Genomic DNA, 8075 nt, shown 5'->3' with positions numbered 1-8075 from the left:
GGTCTTTGTTTCATGATATTTTTTGTTGTTTTCTTTTTTTTTGTTTTTGTTTTTTTAACACGGCATGTATAGTTGAAATAAAATTACTGCACAGAAAAGGTGAAACTGTGGGATTTTTCACAATGAAGAGGTAGAACTTGGCAAAGCTGGGTTTCATAAGCCATCTGTTTGTTTATCAAAAGGGCAACTGAGAAGAGTTCAAATTTGATGGTTAGGGTCTTGTGACTCCAGCAGTGAGATGTATTTGGTAGTTACAGCGTGACTGGGAAGGAAGTAAAACTGCATGTGTCCTAGCTGGGCTCTGGGAGCTGAAGATCAGAGACATTAGGAGTCTGCAGAATGATTAAGACTATCTTTAGATCTGGGTTGTCGATGTTTGGGGCCAGCACAGAGTCAACCGCACCAGATAGCGTGTGGGAAAGTTTCCAAAATAGCATGTTCCTGTAGTCACTGAACATCTGGACTAACTACTGCTTGGGCATAAAATCTAAGCTGCCAATGAGCTGTGGTGGCATGCACACAAAGTAGCACCCACATAGATTTGGATGCACGCAGCACAAACGTGTAGTGTACGATGTTACGCACAGATAAAGCCGTGAGATTAGATGAGCTGTCATCAACAAATAATAAAGAAGTGATGGTTGGATAAGAGATAATCATGGGTTCATGTATCCAGTTTGCTGAATAGGAAAAATGTAACTGCCCTTTGAGGGGTGACTATCCATTTTCCTTAAAAAAAAAACAAAAACATAAAAATGCACATATAATAACATGAAGTACAGAACTCCAAATAGGCATTCATGCAAAATGAACACAACAAAAATACAAAGATGCATTTAAAAAAAAAAAACCCTGTTATTATAGGATTTAGTGTTGAAACATGACAGCAAGAATGCAGATGAATCTATCGCAGCTGTTAGATGTCACAATGGCAAGCCAACCCATATCACTAAACACTAACATTCCCGGTTTGAATCCAGCCGGGAAATCTCTGGCATGTCATATTTCTCCCTCAAAAATTCCCTAAACCTCTCTTTTTGTTGTGTTTTGTTCACATACAGTAATATAATATAGTTTATATATACAATCACCATTTCAAGTGTTAACTTCCTACTAAAGCTCAAGTCAATAACTGGAACTATTTGAAGCCAACTCATCTTCCTAATCTGCATATAAAGAAGCTGTGTAGGAGGGCTCTCTGAGCTTTTTTCTCAGGGAGGTGATGCGGCCCTTTGGATGTTTGGCTACGAGGCTTTCTGGCTCATCACTGCCAGCAGAATGTTGACACAAGTACTCCTTCATTGGCTTTCTGCAGGATCTCCAGAAAACTCACACCTCCTAGCAACCCCCCCCCCCACACACACACACACACACACGAGTAGGGGGAAACACTCTACCCTCTGGGTGTTCTAGCGGGGGTTGGGGTGTGACTTGGTTAGGAATGGGGAACAACAAAGAGGCACCTCTTGCTATTCTGATGTACATCCCATCCTCTCAATTTATCAGATGGTCCCTTTGAATTAGTGGAGGCAAATCAAACACAGCCAATGATTCTGTAGCCGTTTCATTCATTTGTCCATCCGCCTGGCCACGCTTCGTCTCATTACGGGCAGCGACTGTTCTCGGACAAAAAGCGTGCGTTTGTTGTCATACTGCCGTGTCTCTCAGGGGACAGAGGAAGCAAAATGTTAAAAAATATATATATATCTTGGTTAAGTCTAAGTGGAACACAGCAAGACTACTCATCTAGATGCAGGCAGATGAATGCAAATTGCTAGAGTTGAAGGTACAGATGAAAATTTGATTTAAAACAGTAGCAGCATATACAGAAACACGCAGGCAGCGTACACTAATGCAGAGTGATTTGGCCCATTTTCTGCTTTTTGGCTTTCTGTGCAGCATCTCTTTAGAAATTTAAGGATAGTGATTAGACTGAAAATCATCCATCTGTATGCCTTCTTGTACTCTTTTCCTAAAAGCCTGGAGGTGAAACCAGAAATTCCATTTACAAGCGTCAGTCATGGAAAGGTGCACAGTGTTTCTTTGTGGGCTTTAGTAAGTACATGCACGCCCTCTGATGTATTAAAAACTGACACAGTGTCCAGGAATTGCCTAATTTGAAAATGGAACTAAATGACAGGGAAGAAGTTAAAAATTTCTCCAAGTTGGATCGAAAAAAAGTTTTGACACTTGTACGGCCTCCACATTCGGGAAAAGACGTCAAAATCTATTCTGCGTGCCAGGCGCCCTTATATTGACAGTCGGTTAATGGCACACATTGCTTTGAAAAGTGACTTTAAAGGCAGGCAGGCAAAAGAGCGAGGGGTTGTTAAAATATGAGGAATGGAAGTGTAGATAAGTAGGGACCAGTATTTCCTGTGCCTTTATGAGTAAATACAAGCATTTGGATGCTGGGCGATAAATACATGGCTTCCCAGTTCTCCCTTATTGACTTTCAGCCAGCCTCTACAATCAATACCACATTGACACTGACACCTCAGAGAAGGACAGTGAGAACTGTAGGATGTGTTGGCAGGAGGAAACGCTTTTAATTCATTTGTATATTATATCATGGTTGTTATAACTTCCTCACAGTCAGTGGTTATCGTGTTCCCAGGAAATATCCAGAATCTGACACGACAGCCTTGTTGTTTGCGTGTATCTGCACTCCCACCTGTGTTTTATTTGGGGGAATATTAATTAGGGAGGAATACTGACTGGGAAACATATGGAAATCATTATGCTGCAGTTCCAAAGTCTTTGTAGAAACTTATGCAATGATGTCCAGAAATTGCTTAATTACTAAAATAGAAAATCACTCATCAGTTTTTGCCTTTGTTTTCTTGCAGTTCACAGACACTTTGTTGCCACAAATTGTGACCCATTAATTTAATGACTGTCTTTTTTTCCCAGCCTGTTCCTGTGGATGGTTTTTCTTTCATCTAGATCATAGCTGTATAATGTAATCAACCTTTATATACAGCGCAGTTGTTGTCATCATGTTTCATGTTTCATCATGTCTTTTACTGTAAGCAAAAAAAAAAATAAAAAATCTCATTTACACACAACACTGAGCACAAAGGAACGCGCAACATGTCAAACCTTGAAGCAGATGGGCTACAGCAGCAAGAGACCACACCGGGTGCCACTCCTTTCAGCTAAGAACAGGAAACTGAGGCTACACAGGCTCACCAAATTTGGACAACAGAAGACTGGAAAAACGGTGCCTGGTCTGATGAGTCTCGATTTCTGCTGCGACATTTGGATGGAAGGGGCAGAATTTGGCAAAAACAACATGAAGGCTTGGATCCATCCTGCCTTGTGTCAATGGTTCAGGCTGGTGGTGGTGTAATGGTGTGGGGGATATTTTCTTGGCACACTTTGGGCCCCAAAGTTCCAACTGAGCAACGTTTAAACACCACAGCCTGCCTGAGTATTGTTGCTGATCATGTCCATCCCAATTTTGTGATGCTATCATGTCACCGTGGAGCAAAATCTCTGAGGAATGTTTCCAGCACCTCGTTGAACCTTTGCCACAAAGAATTAAGGCAGTTCTGAAGGCAAAAGGGGGTCCAACCCAATACTAGCAAGGTGTGCCTAATAAAGTGTCTGGTGCATCTGGGAGCGTACGCTGTCTAGAATAGATGTGCACAGACTGTGATGTAACCCACTGGTTTGTGATTTCTTGTTTTTAACCTCTGACTTGAGCATATTGGCCATCTTGGTTGCACGCTCACAAAGCAAGTACTGGTCAATCACAGCTTAGAGCACACCTTAAAGCATACCCTGCTTTATCATTTATGTCACTCTAAATGTTCTCATAGATGCCTATATATGCACCTCTGACTTCATCCCCTGCTGGCCATTAAAAAAATGCGGGTTTAACTCAGTCGACTTCACTCTTTAGACCCAGAGGCCCATCCAGCTTTCAAATACAGTCTATGGCAGAATAATGAGCAGTGACTTTGAGTAAGCAGGCTAATTTTACCACAATACCAATCACCAACATGAAAGAGCTAATTTACATATTTTACAGCAGGTAAGTCTGATAGTAATCAAAACATACAACTGTGCCAATTTATATCATTGAATTACCTTTATAATCCACACCAACAATGACTGCGTGATTACTGGTAAACTCAGGCAGTGAACATAAAACTTATTGATTGAATTCACATTCCAGTCAGAGGTCACAGAAGTGGTGTAAAGAGGTGAATGAAACAGGTTTGCAACTATTGTATACTGCTAGAAAGATTTACCAAGGAAAGCATTTTATCATTCTTGTCAAGCTACACAAATCTCTGAAATCACCTTCAAAGATACCACCCACTGATAGGCTGCAAAATAAATCTTTGAGATTTTTTCCCACTAAACTTGGTATAGGAGTATCATGTGTAGCATTGAGATCACAGAGGGGTTACTGCCATATTTGGCTTGTTTCTCAGTCCCGGATAGTGCGACAAGGTACTGAATCTAGATTTATGCCATTAGGTATTACCATGCACAGCATCAACCCAGTAATACAGGCCAGCCTGGGGAGAAAGAGTCTAGAGACACAGATATACAACAGTGGCTAAGAGCAAAAGGAGAGAGTGAGATGAATATCTGCCCGACGTGGTTCTTTAAGATGCATAGACCCTGCTCCAACACCTGCAAGTAAAGGTGCTTATCTGTCAGATTAATCTGCTCACCAGGCTGTGTGCTTGTGTGCGGATAAAGAGTGTGTTTTGGAGAAGAGTTGGGTTGGTGGAGCAAGTTGTAGCAAGCCCATCGAGCGTACATTCACTTACCAAGCCTCTAAACGCCTGACTGAGTCTAACTCTTGTTGTGTGGATACTGTGTGTTCAGGTTAGGGATTATCACAACAAAGTGTACATCTGGCAGCTAAATATCCCCTCCACCTGTTTGTCTAATAACTTCATTTCTGTTCTTCTTTTTATTCTTTTTTTTTTTAGTTTTTATCAGCCCCCCCCCTCTTTGAAGCCTGACTCAGACCCTTTTACAGTGTGGGTGTTCTCAGAGCTTTGCTGGGAAAACAGTGGATTAGCTCAATTGCTTTATGACTAAAGCCTAGCCTACTATTACAGCACTTTGTCATTGGGAAATCGCATCTTCCCAGATACGCACTCATGACACACCCTGGCACCCACCCTAGGGGTGACACAGCAGCCCGCGGGACCCTCATCACCTGTGAAGCCCTGAGCCTGGGAAAGCCCCTGATGCTCACACAAAAGCAGCCTGCATCTACCCTCAGGCAGATACTTTGTCTGAATAAGCAGAAAGCTATAATAATGATAAATGGCTCACACCATATGCAGAAATATGTCTTTATATAACAAACAGCTTTTTAATTACTTTTCACATTAGAAATACCAAATCAGACATAAATAATGGAGCACCTGCATAAAGAAAAGCCATGACTGACTAAAAAGTACCACAATATAAGTCTGTCTCATGGATCAGATCATGTGGGGCAGTTTTAAATGCTGCTCTCTGCTTTTGTTACGAGGCTTAATTGAACATAGCTTGGATCTGACGCTGGCTAACAACATGAAGTTAGCTCCCTCCTTCATTAGTGCCAGAGCAAATTAAGTCTCCCTGCAGATCAATGGGCTTATAGTCTACACACATCAGCAAGGAGAGATTTCACAAGCAGGTTGATGTATCAGCTGCCTAATTTTCTGCCTCTCCTCTGCAGACGTCCCCCAGCCAACCTTGTTTATCATTGAAAAGAAATCAGATCAACACACAGAGGCCAACGCGGAGCCGACTTTCTCCTGTTGTCTCCTCTCTTCCATTTACAGTGTATAGTTACAAACATAAACTTGCCCTCGGTGCCCTAAACAGATCAATACCAAATGGGCGTCACACTGAGCAGATGAGCGGTCTCGCTCTCTCTCCCTCTTCCCACCCTGTGCAAACACTGTCTTTTTGTCTCGTTAAGGCACATCTACAGTCTTAGAAGGCGCCGAGGACTGAAGGAGGGTAGCTAGAAGGAAAAGAGGAGTGAGGACAGAGTGTGACGGAGGGGAGAAGATGGCACGAAAATGAGGGAAGAGATGAGTGCCAAGATGTTGCACAACAACCCCTAGTCTTTCCAACAGGCAGAATTATCATTCAGGGCAAAAACACATCAACAAAGATCCAATACCCTGGACGCACAGGATACAGCTTAGCACCACCCCCATCCCCAGCAGCACATACCCACACATAACCTTGAAGTTATAGCAGCCTTTACAGGATATGAAGTTATTCCTTTGACTTTGGGGTTTCCTTGTTTTTCACTGGGGGGAAAAATTCCTAAGACCATTTCCTCCTGTTAAAAATACACATCTTCAAATAATGTCTCAAATGTATGGTTTCATTCTTGTAAGCAAGAGTAGCACTGCAGAAAACACTGTAGCTGTTTGTAGTTGTTACTCAGACTCAAAGGAGTAGTTGCAGTCATTTGGAAAGGAAAGTACACCCCTTTATGTATCAGGACATAATAGAAATAATCCGGTCCTTAACACATTATAAAATTAATCAAACACAAACTCAGATGAACAACAGCAGTCATTATTTATTTAACCGCAACTAAGCCAAAATGCAGAAGCAATGTGTGCAAACTACTCAGTAGTTTTTAGAGCCACCTTTAGCAGCAATAACTTGAAGTAATCATTTTCTGTATTTCTCTCAAATCATTGTGGAGCAGGGTTATAATAGTTTTGGATTTTACATTATAGTTTAGTTTTAGTTTAGTTTCAGTTAGTTTCAGTATTAGTTTTAGTATTTTCATACCTAATCAGGTGCAAGATTCAAAAGTGACTATTGTGTAATGAAAACTTGACAAAAGATACCGTTTAAAGAAATATATTCAACAACCAACTGTTCACAAGACATGCTAAATGTGTGTAATATTAAGGACACACATGAACATCAACAGGGAGAAACAAAGAAAAACATGAACTCCCAAACTCAATAAATTCTACAATAAACTCCACAATAAACTTCAGCATCAGCGCAGTAGAATAACAACACCTACATGTGGTGTTTGACAAAAACAAACTCTTTGAAGGAGTCAAAGCTCAAATCCAGCTGCATCCTGATGTTCTCACCACCTGAAGCTGCTTCTGTTTTGGAGCTAGCTTGGTTAGATGCTCGCTAATTAAACTTGCAGGGTCTTTGCGGCCTCTGTACATAACCTACGGAAGTTGTCGACCTCATGTCCACATTTATGCTTGTGTAGCTGGATTGTGTGTGTTAATTACCTTGTGGTCGTGTGCAGGTGTTTTATATGCGGCGCAGGCTGGGACTTCTTTTTTGGTCCTCGCTCTTTGTGCTCAGTTTTTTGGCTGCAAACATATTTGTCCCTGTTGTTGTTGTTTGTTTTTTTTTGGTTTTTTTTCCACTTTCTTCATTCCTTCACGTCCATCCTGATAGTTTCAGCAGTCTCCTACCAGGAATTTGCTGACAGTTGTGAGTCCTTATATTGATGCTTTGATTATTATTCCTGATTGTTATTCTCTCGCTGATAAAGTAGCCGGAAACGCACAAGGACGCAACAGTTTAGTCACAACGTTCTGGGCTGCATGGACCCGACAAGTAGTCCTGTTTCTCCAGAGGCGCAGGCCAGGTTACCTGGTAGGATCAGAGCGGTTTCTGTAGCCGCTGTGCGCTTCTCAGGTGGACTTTGATGTTGCTGGTTTTTCCTGACTGAGAAATGTTCCGCACATTTTTCATCATCCACAACAAGACTTTTGATTCTATCTGTGCTCTTGTACTCAAAGAACCTCCATACGGGACTCTGCCGCTTTCTCGGCAGACCGCAGCCATTACTTTGCGGACCATCGCGGTGAGCGCACGCACATGCGCACGCACTCACACAGTTGTCCTGTGGCGCTCCCAGCTTAAACTCGGAGAGCGGAAAAAATGATTTCATATCAATCCCCAAGGTTTAAAAAAAAAAAAAAAAAGTAAATGAAAGTCAGTTTATCGATAATTTCGGTTAGTTTTAGTTAGTTTTGTAACCTCACAATTCAGTTTTAATTAGTTATCGTTTTTTCCTTTTAATTATAGTTTTTATTTATTTCAGT

This window comes from Archocentrus centrarchus, chromosome 3 (assembly GCF_007364275.1).
Source record: "Archocentrus centrarchus isolate MPI-CPG fArcCen1 chromosome 3, fArcCen1, whole genome shotgun sequence".
In the NCBI taxonomy this organism is placed as follows: Eukaryota; Metazoa; Chordata; class Actinopteri; order Cichliformes; family Cichlidae; genus Archocentrus; species Archocentrus centrarchus.
Note: the sequence above shows the minus strand (reverse complement) of the source record.